Source organism: Eurosta solidaginis, chromosome 3 (assembly GCF_040869045.1).
Source record: "Eurosta solidaginis isolate ZX-2024a chromosome 3, ASM4086904v1, whole genome shotgun sequence".
Classification (NCBI taxonomy): Eukaryota; Metazoa; Arthropoda; class Insecta; order Diptera; family Tephritidae; genus Eurosta; species Eurosta solidaginis.
This window is the reverse complement of record NC_090321.1, coordinates 202,646,698-202,661,109: the sequence shown is the minus strand read 5'-3', so window position 1 is coordinate 202,661,109 and position 14,412 is coordinate 202,646,698. Positions and strand designations below refer to the sequence as shown.

General features: G+C 35.6%; 1 protein-coding gene across 1 annotated transcript in view; it reads right to left on the bottom strand.

Annotated features, from left to right (window-relative positions):
• Positions 1–13,207, bottom strand: part of stan (Protocadherin-like wing polarity protein stan) — a 299,969-nt gene extending 286,762 nt beyond the window's left edge. Inside the window, exon 1 of the mRNA XM_067774726.1 lies at positions 11,705–13,207. The gene's annotated coding sequence lies outside the window, so the exon portion shown is untranslated. The remainder of the gene's footprint in view (positions 1–11,704) is intronic.
• Positions 13,208–14,412: the final 1,205 nt, after the last annotated feature.

Below are 14,412 nucleotides of genomic sequence, written 5' to 3'. Positions count from 1 at the left end.
AACTCACGCACTTCAACGGCAGAAGGCTTTTGAAGGAATAATATGAAACAATTCTATCAAGGCGTTGTACGTGCGATTGCTTACGACTGCAATATACCCAGCTGCCATTAGGTTCTCTTATTACAAATAAGATGTACCCATCACTGCTCCGATTTTACAATATAAGAAACCGCCAGCTTTAATATGTAGTTGTAATTGAGTGAAACCAATCGAAACATTCGTATTTCAATTACAAGAACATGATTGAACTTTGTGCATGTTTGAGTTGTGGATATTTTGATAGTTTCAAATTTGTTTTGGGATGATTTTGGAAATATTTTGGGATTGTTTACGGAACTATTTCGGCATTAAAACGCGTTTTTATTTGGAATCAATTATTCCAGTATTATTGGAATCTTTCCAAAACTGTTTTAGGACCAGTTGGGGATTATAACAGAAATACTGCCCTTACTAATGCAGAGATCAGCTTTTAATACCTTTTGCATTAGAAGGGCACATTCTAGTAGATCCACTTAGACCATTTCAACTTCCCTTTTGGAACAAACCGTGTCATTTACGTGAGATCCAATGTCCTAAATATTTTACGTAACAAAATTCTATTAAAAATTATTATGGGTACGGTTAATGTTAGATAACATCATAACATCCACGACAATATTTCCTGTTAGTTTTGGGGTTACTACTATAATTATGGTTTAAGTTGCGATACATTTGCAGTTACGGTTACTGATAAAGTTATGGTAAAACTTAAGATAACATTTATGGTTACTTGCACAGTTATGACAGCAGTTGAGCTTACATAAGCTGGTGCGGCTATGGTTACAATATTACTTACATAAACAGTTTCGATTGCGATTATAAAGAAATTTTACGTAAACGATAACCGTTAGTTATGGCAACATTTAGAGATACGGTAAAGGATGCATTTATGGTTAAACCAATAACTGCGGTTACAGTTGCAATTTCGTTTACCGTTACTGTTACGGTTACTGTTACAGTTACGATTACAATTAAGATAAATTTACTTTTACTTTTTCTGATACATTTATAGTTTAATTCACGTTTACATTTACTGTTACTTCAGTTAATTTACAGTTACGGCTGCTTGCACAGTTATGTTTAGAGTAACGGTTGCAGTCGCTAATGCGGATTTGCGCAGATTGCACTGAACTTAAATATTGCAAGATGCTCTGAATCTTAATGAAAATCTTTTAATCATGCCGTACAAGAACAACAGGGTATATCCAAAAACAAAAAAAAAGCAAAATTGCTACATAAAAAAAAAAAAAAACAATAGCCAGTAGCGAGTTGTTGTAACGTGCTGGGAAGCCCATTCAGCCAGCCAAATAGTGTTGGCCACAATTGAAGTAGTGTGGCAGTAGCGGTGTCAAGCCTTCGTAGTAGCTCAGTAACCGGTTATACAACTTCTTTTAGATTTATGTATGTTTTGTTTATTTGTTTTTCCCTCCTTTTCTTCACGTTGCTTGCCAAATTTTTCTTGAATTTTTTTTTTCGCTGTTCTTACCTTTTTCATTTTGCAGCGCAACCTGATGTACTTCTACCTCCAATATATACTCGTTCCTACTATATCAAATGCTTGTACATATTTTTGATGCCATATCTAGCAATTGAACGAATTTTAGACAGCAATAAAAAAGGTAGCAAAAATTGTCGATGGTGGCAAGTGGCATACAATCGGTCGCTTGGCTAAAAGGAATTTCTATTTGTTGTATGTGAAGAAATTGTGCTGCAGATAGCTCGAGGGCAACTGCAATATTGCAATTCGTTATAAGGTTTATCTTTTATTTTTTGCATATTTCTCTCTTTTGTTGCGCTAACTCGTGGCAAAGTTGCTGCCTTTGGTCGCTTAGTGCCGTCGAGAGTCAGTCGGTCGAGCTATTGGCCTGGGCTGACGCATAAACTCGAAAAAAATTTATTCTGTGCGAAATTGCTGTGCGTTGTAAAATTATGTATCTGCGATAAATTTGGATGCAGCAACTTACATCTTGTATGTATGTATGTGAATTTCTGTGTATATATTTATGTTATTTTATAATTGAGCGTGTTATTTAATTGCATGTGGGAAAATAAAATATTTATCAAAATGTTGCATTTAGAAAACACAAGCAAAGCCGATAAAAGCTTGTCTAAACAACTCGACTAATGGAGTGAAGTGGGGGGTCGCCGAAGAAGTTCTCTATTTAGGCATTAATTGTTGTTACAAAAGTATTCATAATAATACTTGAATTATGTGTGAAGCGAAAATACCCAAACTAATTGAGTATGCAATTTGCTGCTATTAATACGGAAGCAAATTAAAACTGCCCCATCTATCAAACCACGCGAGGCAGTGCTCTAAATTTTATCTCTTTACAAATAATTTTACATTTAATTTTATACAATATAAATTATATGCGTTATGTTTGAATTCGGGACAAAATATAATTTCCAAAAGTTAATAGTAGCTGCAAAGAGAGTAGATTAATAAGAGGGAGCATTGTAGAGTCGTTCATTCACCACAAAGTGGGACGGCTGCACCAGGAATACACCATACGTTTTGCTCCTGCTTCGTTTTCACCATCTGGATTAAAAAAGTCATGAGCCTGGGCATTCGCGCAATTTTAGTGATGTAAATTGCATGGCGCCAGCGCCAATGCGGTGCCAGCTCAATGGAAGCTCATTGACGCAATGACTCCAAGCGAATTTTTGACGCTGCTCAGTAGTGAGTGCGTAGTACATTTCACTTGCGCTATTGAGTGAAACGTGTGTCAGGCACGATTTTGATGTTATTGGCGCTACTGGCAATGATGACGCTGAGCTGATGACGGTAGCGGTGGTAGTTCAGCTTTTGAATCAGAGAAAGAATTGATGACCCGTGTAAATTATTATGGCTTTGGCTATTATTGGCTTTGACTTTGAACTAAATAAATGCTGCGGACATAACAACCACACTCATTTTTGAGTTTTATATTTTAGATTTAATGCACAATTAATATGGGTGTGCTTGAGCAGCCAAATAATGAGAGTAGTATTGCAAAAGTGCTGCTTAGTTGATGGAATGTCGCTAATTTCCTAGCGATGATCAATAGATTGTCAATATTTCGTTCAACGAACGCGCGAAATTGCCACATCTGCTCAAATTTTCCAAGATTTTCCTTTGTTGATTTAACTTAAGCTGTTATGCCATTATTTTTCAGCCAGCTTATTTCAAATAGGTCATTTTTCCAAAAGCAAAACAAAGATTACAGAGTTAAACAGCCTTAAAAAATCAGCTATGTTGAGGCGGACAGCATAGCAAAAAGTATGGTGAATTCCTCGTACAGCCGTCCCACTATTTCCACAAAGCTTTAGAACTCTACAATGTACCATCTTATATTTAGAGAGTCTTTGGCTAAACTTAAATAGTGGAAATCATTTATGTGTATCTCTTTTTTCTATAATAAGTTAAACTATCCTTTCATCTTTTATGTTGATAGTTCTTAAAAATGTCGTAATTTTGACGAAAAAAATAGATCGATCCTTGTCGAATGTTTACCCGGGCTGTATAAAACCCTCTAAGTACCACTTGGAAATTCCTTTCACTACCCTGCAAAAATGCTCTCGTCATTCCACGCCGTTTGACTAGTTATTATACAGTCATAGGTTATATTCCTAGTCACATTTGCATGGGCGTGGGTAAGTTTCGTGACCAGAATTTTTTGTAGGGTAATTATATCTAAAGTTATACCTTGCTGGTACTTACATGGCCGGCAGAGTACGTACCATGGGTCTCTGCCGACGTGTTGTCGCTGGTGAAGGTGACTTTGCCGGTGAAGCCGACGCTGTTGTTGGTTGTGGTGCGCGGTCTTGGGCGCGCCGTGTTGGTACTGTTGGTGGTTGTTGCGCTCTGGTCCGAGGTAATCGAATGAACCTGGTGATGATAAAGCTTCGTGCTGGCCTTTACGATCTGGATGACTTGGCCATTTTGACGTTAGTTGTGTTACGCGGCAGCGTACTGCTGGCCCTGGAGGCGGAATTGGTGGTCGGATGCTTTTCCGAAGGTGGTAGGGTACTTCGTAACGTAGAGAAAGGCGTTTATCTTCGGATTGCAATGGCTCTCATCAACATTTAGCTCAGTGCCGTCCGAATCCGTATCGGAATCACTACCACCTTCCTCACTAAGTGTGGCTGTGAAACGCCGACCTACTTCACTAGATATTTTATACGTTGCGCTTGTGTCAACACGATACCACCGTGATAAGGTTTATTCCCACTTGTTTGTTCTTCTAGCAGTTGGGCCTGCAATTCCTCGTTGCAGTCTTTTGGTTCTTCCATAATGCTCGTTTGCATACGTGCACAGCCGGCTAGGGTGTTTGGCGATTCGTTAAATATAAGTGGGGATGTGCAGTTGACGTAGCAATAATGTTAATAAAGCAGTTGGCGCCTTGCTATTGAAGTTGCGTCAACCGATGTTACACGATCCCTTTTTTTTTTATATCGCTAGGCCGCCACAATTTTAGCTGCAGCCAATCACACTTTTTTCCGCAAACTCATTCCCAATTTTTTCTCTAGTGATGGCCGGTCTGTTTTTTTTTCTTGTTTTTCGATACTTTTGTATCGCAACTTTTGCCCCATCACCAGTTACTAGGTGTGTTCGCGCGAACACGCTCCCAAGTGGACCGTAACCGTAGACCATAACAGCAGAACGTAACATACTGATGAGTCGTCCATAATAAAACGTTAACACCTTGATAAAATATAAATAACCTTTTGATAGCAAAACGGTAGGTTTTGATAGGAAGGAGATTTTCGATGAGAAATCGATATTTTCCAATAAAAAGTCGATAAATAATTGATAAAATATCTAAAAAAAATTTTTAAACAGGCGATAACTTTTTGATGGTGAATCAAAAGCTTGTCAATGACCCGATTACTCATCGATACAATATCGGTAACTCATCGATCACGTTTGTTGTCGATAGCAAATTTAAAACACTTCCATAAAAAGTCAATAACACACCTATACTGAACGATAACTCTTTGACAAGAAATGAAAAATATGTCGATAAAAATGCTATGACTCAATGGTAACAAATTGATAACATTTCGTGCCTTGCGCTAATTTTCTGTCTGATTTCGCTCAAATCAACTCTATCACCCACATTGTTCGCACTGCAGTTCACAAATATAATAGCAAGAAAAACTCATACTAAATTTCATCGGAAGTAAATCACACCAATTATTTTTTTATAGGCTTTATACCTTTAGATTAATGTTACGATATTTTTATAAAAAACACACACTCACGAACATATATACAACATACATACGTAAATTGTGACATATGTCTTATGTACATTGCCCTCTTAATAGAGTAAAATAAAATTGTGCACACTTTGTAAATAATCATTTAAATGATTAATCAATAATTCAAATCACATAGATAAATATTTGAATCTACGTGCTTATAGTTATTTTTATAGCAATGTAGATATGTATATGGTATGTATATTAGCCTGGGCAATTTTGAGGCATGAAGCTGACCTATAAGGTTTTAATTTACTCCAATCGAAATACTTTTATATTGAACAACAAAAGATTTGATCACCTCAATGTTGTGTAAGTTGTGTAATATTAAATAAATTTATTTAAACAAATTCAAATGGAAATATGACGAATTCGGGACAGACGTCTTCATACTAATCGGTAGATGGATCTCCTTCGGAAAGACCAAATCTTTCATTAACGAAGAATGCTTTTTTCGATCATTTCCCGTAAAAATTGTTTGTATATTACGCAAAAATTGCTGATAGGGCTCCAAATCAATGATCTCTATAGTGTTAGTCAATTCACAATCTAGGAACTAACCAATGCAAATCGCATTCGCAAACATACATAATTGAAATGAATCCAAAATGTTTGGGCAAACGAGTCTTCAGATCTTCGCTGATATGGTTCAACAGGGCAATATACACCGAGACACTGTAGTACTTTTCACAAATTGACATCGAGTTCTGCAGCCAATTTTTTTCACATCTGAGTAATATATACAAATTTGAACCGCTGTCTTTTTCCTCCGATTTTTTAATGACGCAAATAGCATATGAAAAGCCGTTGATGCTTTGGCCAAATTGGAGACTTGGTCTCTAAAAAAAGTGTTAAATTTCCGCTCCTAAATGTGAAGCTCATGTTGAGAGGTTTTCGGACAATTTTTATTTACCTTCGAAATATAGCCAAAAGAAGTTTTTTTTTATTGCAGGTTATTTGGCTTTCAATTCCGGCTGTAATTCGAAGCATAAAAATAAAACTTCATGAATGCTCTCAGCCCAAGCTTCACATTTTTTGTTGGACTTTCAAAACTTGTTTTCTGTATGGGGTCCAACAAAGTCTACGTTACGTTATAAAGACACCAAACCCCAATAGTGATCTCAGAAAACTTCATGATGGTGTGATGCCTGAGGTCCTCTTTCTTTCACCTAATTGAGCACGAAGCCCCCTAATTAGTCATTTAATGCAGTAGAACGCTTAAAATCCAAATTTTTATGAACTTGTCAACTTCTCGTTATTGTATGTACTTCAAACCGACTTTAGTAATAATATTTTGAAAGATTTGGATATACATATGTACTTCTTTTGAGTGTTTTAATTTGCTTTTTTGGGTGCTTAACTTGAATATGAGCCCGATTTCCTTAATTTCTTTCAAAACTATATATCCAAGGCCGACTCCAATTCAAGACAATTCTCTCTGAGTTTTTTATCTTTTGTAAAGTCTTTGGATTCGAAATTTTCCTTCATTATCTATATATATCTAAAGAAGGATGTACATAATTTTGTATTCTTGTATGCGATTGTACTAAAATTTGCAGGATAGCTTCACAGCGACCCGGAGAGTGTTCCTGTGAATTCTCTTCCGGGAAGAGGACCACGGACCGATCTATTCAAATAAATCCCAATCACAGTACGTTTCGCCTGAAATTTGGCATATGGGTAGCCCTTGCTTAGATTAGTATTTACTATACTTTTTTTCGGGAAGCGGGCCAGTGACCGACTTGGACTGGGACTGAGTCCTCAATAGAGGAGAGATAAGCCCACTTATAAGCACACCGAAATAATCAGTACGAAAACCTGAGTTGATGCAGCCAAGTCTGTTTGTATATTGAGATATTCCGCCGAAATTTGTTGAGTAAGTATATTTTGGCGTCAAATTAATCATTTATGGGATTCGATCGGATCGGTCAACTACAGTATATATTTCCCATACAGCCAGTTTTTCGGAAAAGAGGGCTTTATTCCTCATTTTAACAGCTAGAACCTTGAAACTTTACATAATGCTTACATATATGACGTACAGAGCTGTTTGAAAATCTTAGGGTTGAACTCATCCCAGTTGAATTAAATGGTATGCATGCAGGAGGTATGTATGGTTAATGCATGAAGAAGTAAGTAAGATTCATATTTTATGAATTGAAAACATGTATGCAAATAACAAATCATATATACATACGTATGTGTGTTGTATTAGTGAAAAATTATGAACAATTCATTGGTAACCGAATGGAAAAAGTATAAGTATATAAGTAGGTATGCATGAAATATGCATGTTGTATCAATGATCGTATGTTTGTTAAAATATATTTTTCTAAATTTTGTCTGCACTTAAATATATAATTAATGACTCTTTGGAAAATTTATTCATATAGGTCAAACAATCCTTTTTTTTTCCAAATTATTAACGTTGTTTAAAATTTTTCCCAAATTATTAAAATAAATTATAAAATTAAAAAATTGCTTCAAATAAATGTTTTCATACATTTAGAAAAGCAATATGGGCAATCCCCGATTATTAAAATCAATCCTTTTTTTGTTGAAAACAACAGCAGAATATAAATAACTTATGAGGGATTAAGAAACTTGGAGCAATAAGCTTGAAATATATCGAGGACTAATGACGACCGTCGACCGTTTGGCCCAGGATGCTTTGCCGTCATTGAACTGTTGTGAAGACAATTTTCTAAATGGCGGAGTTCCGGTGAGAATTGTGCGTTTATTAATGGTCCATATAATCAAAGTTGATGGCCTCAAGTGGTGCCATCTTTCGACATATCAATGTAACTGTTATTGTAATTAGATATGTTAGTAGAAATATACGTGTGGATGTATACCTGTTTTTCAGTGCTTTTGTATGCATTCGGCGTTAATACAACCATATGTATACAGAAGTAGTGCAAAGGGAGTAATGGAGTATGTATGCTCCCTATTATTATTATTATTAATAGGTCAGGAAGCACTGCGACCTTTGTGCAGATCTATTGTGCATGCATGCTCCCTAAGAAACTCAGCATGTTCAAAAAAAATAAATAAGGAAAGCTAAGTTCGGGTGTAACCGAACATTACATACTCAGCTGAGAGCTTTGGAGACAAAATAAGGGAAAATAACCATTTAGCAAAATGAACCTAGGGTAACACTGGAATGTGGTTGTATGACATGTGTATCAAATGAAAGGCGTTAATGATTATTTAAAACGTAGGAGGCCTTAGTTCTATAGGTGGACGGCTTTTCGAGATATCGCAATAAGGGTGGACCAGGGGTGACTCTAGAATGTGTTTGTACGATATGGGTATCAAATTAAAAGTATTAATGAGGGTTTTAAAAGGGGGTAGCCCTTAGTTGTATATATATACAATATCGACCAAAATGTGGACCAGGGTGTCAAAGAACATCTTCTGTCTGGTACCGCTAATTTATTTATATATATAATACCACGAACAATATTCCTGCCAAGATTCCAAGGGCTTTTCATTTCGCCCTACAGAACTTTTTCATTTTCATCCACTTAATATGGTAGGTGTCACAGCCATTTTAAAAAGTTTTTCCTAGAGTTATATTTGGAGTCAAAAAACAAATCCAATTACATTGTTTCATTTCTTTTTTGCATATTTGGTACAGAATTATGGCATTTTTTCATTTTTCGTAATTTTCGATATCGGAAAAGTGGGCGTGGTCATAGTCGGATTTCGGCCATATTTTATACCAAGATAAAGTGACTTCAGGTAAGTACGTGAACTAAGCTTAGTTAAGATATATCGTTTTTTGCGCAAGTAATCGTGCTAACGGCCAAGCGGAAGGACAGGCGGAGGACTGTGTTTAAAAACTGGGCGTGGCTTCAACCGATTTTGCCCATTTTCACAGAAAACAGTTATCGTCATAGAGTCTAGGTCTCTACCAAATTTCACAAGGATCGGTAAATTTTTGTTCGACTTATGGCATTAAAATTATTCTAGACGAATTAAATGAAAGAGGGCGGAGTTACGCCCATTTTGAAATTTTATTTTATCTTTGCAGTTTGTTGCACTATATCATTACTGGAGTCCAATGCTGACATAATTTACTTTTATACTGTAAAGATATTAATTTTTTTGTTAAAATTTGCCTTTAAAAAAAATTTTTTTGAAAGTGGGCGTGTTCGTCATCCGATTTTCTTAATTTTTATTTAGAGCACATATAGAAATAGGGGTAACGTGCCTACCAAATTTCGTCATGACTGCAAAATTACAGCTTGCAAAACTTTTAAATTACCTTCTTTTAAAAGTGGGCGGTGCACGCCCATGGTCCAAAATGTTTCTAATTTTCTATTTTGCGTGTTCCTAGTACTACTGGCCTAAGTGTGCCCTCGGGCCGCCACCCTAACCTAACCTAACCTAACCTATTTTGCGTCATAAGATCAACGCACCTACCAAGTTTCATCGCTTTGCCCGTCTTTGGTAATGAATTATCGCACTTTTTCGGTTTTTCGAAATTTCCAATATCGAAAAAGTGGGCGTGGTTGTAGTCCTATTTCGTTCATTTTAAATAGCGATCTGAGATGAGCGCCCAGGAGCCTACATACCAAATTTCATCAAGATAGAAAATAAAAAAAAAATGTAAGGCGCGATACCTCCGAAGAGATCTAAGGCCGAGCTTCTCTTCCAATTTGCGTCGTGCTCCTCTTGATTTTCCCTACAAATTAGCCGGACGGAACCTACATGTTTTATGCCGACTCCGAACGGCATCTGCAAGGCAGATGAGTTTTCACTGAGAGCTTTTCATGGCAGAAATACACCCGGAGCGCTTGCCAAACACTGCCGAGGGGCGACCCTGCTTAGAAAAATTTTCTTCTAATTTAAAAACCTTATTTCTAAAATTTTGATGTTGCTTTGGCCAGGGTGCGAACCCAGGGCATACGGTGTGGTAGGCGGAGCACGCTACCATCACACCACGATGGCCGCCAAGATTTCATCAAGATACCTTAAAATTTACTTAAGTTATCGTGTTTACAGACGGACGGACATGGCTAAATGCATTTCTTTTTTCACCCAGATCATGTTGATATATAGAAGTCTATATCTATCTCGATTACTTTATGCCGTTACGGATTACCGTTGTGCGAACAAAGTTAATATACTCTTTGAGCTCTGCTCAGCTGAGTATAAAAAGGCATCTATAATGGCATGCATACAAAGTTGCAATTCATGCCTCAAATATCGATGTTTTATGCATAAATTTATACCATAAAGCCGGTTGTTCAAATAATTTTTTTCTTGTTATTTTTGCCACCTTTGGACGGGTAGCAACTTGAATAAATCGTCAAGATTCGTATACATAAGCGGTGTTTTTTAACACGCGAATGTCCGTTTACGCTTAAACTTTATATGGACTGCTAAGCGACAAACTTTAAATACACCTCTGAAATTGTTGCGCATAAATTGTGTCCTACTAAATTTCAATACGCATTGTACTCAGATGTAACTGAAATATGTGTCTTTGTTTCACCCTCTACACTAATTCTATGTATTCTATGTTATACCCTATGGCCATCAGAGCGTTGTGTCTCCGCTTTTCGGTACACCCTGTTGCTGGAGCTAGTTGTTTAACCACAGCCGCTAGATGGGTCTCCTAAGCATTATCTAAGCGAGAAAACGCGTTTTTTTTTCACGCGCAAACGAAACGTATACGCGTGTAAAAAAAACACGGCTATAATGCATTTCCCACACAACTGATTGTTTTGATTTTACAAATTTTTAAAATTTAATCAGACTTATTAGATGTGCTCTTTTTGACATCTATGTACATATACATTTAAACTTTATATGGACTGCTAAGCGTTAAACTTTATCTACACTTCTGAAATTGCTGCGCAGAAAATGAGTACTCCTAAATTTCAATACGCATTATACGCAGATGCAACCGAAATATGTGTCTATGTTTTACCTCTAACCTACCTCTACACAAATGATGTATGTCCACTATTCACACAACCGATTCAGCTATAGGTTATACATTATAGCCAACGGAGGTGTGTGTCTCCGCTTTTCAGTACAACTCATTCTGTAGCTGGTTAATTAACCACTGCCGCTAGATGGGTCTTCTAAACATTATCTAAGTGTGGGTAAGCGTTTTTTTTACCCGCAAACGTAGACGTATATACATGTAAAAAAAAACACGGCTAGTATTCTTGTTACTCATCCCCATTCAGGGAACGTACGAGGTCTTGGTCTTGTTTTTTTTTTTTTTTTGAATGAATTCAATCAAAATATTTTTTTAACATATTTCGAAAATACGTTTCTTATACTTAGGTAATTTTACAATAAACCCTCCAGCATTTTATTTACTGCCTCATTGATGCAGACTTGATCTCTCATTTTCTTGAATTGTGCTACTTTTTAACTTGAAGTGTTTACAACTTACTTTTTATATATGTATGTACATAGACGTTTGTGCGCCAAAAAAGGTAAGAAATTCGTGATGTTGTAAGTACTTGGGCCAGTAATAGAGATTGACAATGTAGTTAGACGAAGCGCGCAAATATGAAGAAAGGTGAAGTAATGCCACTTGAAAAGTTTCACTGCACTAATAAACTATTTTATTATTTGGTTTTGTTATATTTTGTGCTATTATTTTCAAACACTTGAAAATTGTTTTCAAATTACTTATTTTTTAGTTTTCAACACAATTTCAATGATGTTAAGATTTTTTGGTATGCTTCTTTTTACCATTTGAATAATATTTCAATAATTTGCATAAATTATGATTAGCAGGTATGTTAATGTTGTTCGTATGTCGGTATTTGTTTTGTTATTTTTTTCTGGATAGTATTGTATTCATTAAACATATATTTTAAACTTTTATTCTTTTTTCAAACTTTTTTTCTACTTTTTTATATTATTCGTATATACATAAATATTTTTGGTTTTCACTATGACAGCTCGAAGATAATCTCATAAATTGCACATCTCTATTTAAATCAAAAATGCTTGCTTTGTCATATTTTTATTTTACGAATATTTTTACTTTTTGTTTGCTTTGTTTTTGTTGTTTCTCACAGTTTTGCTTTTTTTATTGCTGCTTAAATATATAATGCTCAGGTCTGCTTTTATGGTCTCGTATTTTTTATTAAATTCACTCACAAATCACGGACAAGCATTATGAATAAATAAAAAGACTTTTGTAGTTGCAAAAACAACAACAAGCACTTAAAGTTGATACACAAAGTTCAGGAAGCTTGAACGCGATTCCAAAAAACGTTTACTTTGAAAGCAAACAACAAAATACACGTGTGCTCACACACACACACGCACTGACAAATAAATACCTCAAACCTCAAGATAATTTTATTTGTATCAAAATGAAGCAATGCTGACTGCGCTGTCGACGTTATAAACGCGTCACAAAGCAGAGTTGACAAATAACGCACACAAACACAAATAAAAATATTTGCAAAACAAGCCACTAACACAATTATACTATTGTGTGTTTTGCGTTTTTGCTTGCTGTTTTGTTGTATGTCAAAAACCGGTAAGACCAACTGAAAAGGCTAACTTGCCACACATCGACGTTTCACAGTTGTAGTTGTTGTTGCTGCTGCTGTGTTGCACATTTGCTAATGCCAGACGACTTTTAACACTTGTTTCATTCCTTCTACTCTTTTTCTTATTATTCTTTATATTCTTGCCCTACTATGCACATACATACACACATAGTAAGTATTTTTCCTTTTTCACGCACAAATATTTGCCTCAGCACACGTTTGTAAGTGTGTATGTTTTATTTTATTTCCCCCTTTGGGATATATTTACCTCATCCATATTCTTCAATACTCCACAAGCAAAGATAGTTTGTATGTATGTGTGTGTTGGTCTATACACAAACCGCGTTTCACAAAGCAGTAGAAACGTTTTGTCCGAAACACGTTCACACACCACGAGAAGTCAACCAAAACTGAACTTCATTCACCAATTTGTGTTTTGTGTTGAGCATAGTAGTGGCGCTGGTGTAGCAGTCAATGGCTTCAGAAGTCAGTAAAAGCAGAAAACTACCACCATTGCATTGCTGCAGAATGACAACAGAAGAAGTCGGCGCTAACATCAACAGCACTGTTAAATAAAATGTTGCATGCTTACAAAGAGTTTGCGGATGCATGTTGCTGTATTAACAAAGCGCTGTTCAATTTTTAGCAACATGTTGAGAATGTGTTTCTTTAAGCAATAAACTTCTATCCAGGATGTGTTTAGTTCAAGAAGACAGTTTAAAATTAATAAATATTTCAAAGCGGAAATCAGATAAAAATCATTATGGGGATATGTTGAACTGAAATGTTACAAACAATTTTAGTCGGTATAATAAAGATCAAGTTTGAAATAACTGAGGTTTTTCGTTCATTTTTGTTGATTTTTTATCTTCAGTTATTGCTATAACCGCACCATTGCTTTAAAAAATTGTGGGAAAAAATTCTTAAAAAATCAACGAGCTATCTAATACCATTTTCACACAGAAACTTAATCGAATCACAATTTTATTTAATGAAATAATTAAGTTTCCCTTTTCATACAGGGCCTTTTGTTTCATTAAGCGAACATCTGTCAGCAGCCCCAAAAAATATTTCGCTTTTACAAAAAATAGTTAAAATGGAAAGCAGCCGTTTCCTTCTCAACTATAAATACAATCAAAATAAAATGCATGCGTAACTACTAGGGCTGGGACTATCCGCATATTCGAATATTCGGATATCCATACGGATATCCGTTGACACGGATAAAATCCGAACGGCATGAATATCCGGTTAATATTCGTTTGTGAAACTATCCGGATATCCGGATTTATGAAGATCCGGTTAATAACTGTATTTTTGGAAATGGACAAATCCTTAAAATGGTCAACCAGAAGTGAAAAAAAATGTTTTCCGATCGCAAAATCGCGATAGAAAATAGATTCCTTCATATGTCTTATACTTCAAATAATTACTATTTTAATGTTTTTTCTTTAGACTGTGTCTTTTTATTTAACTTGTTCTAATTCCATTAATTCAATACTAAATGCCTCTCTTTAATATTTATTCTATCATTGAAAGCTATTTTTGCTCTTCGATACTCTCTTCCGTATAACTGTTAATCACGCAT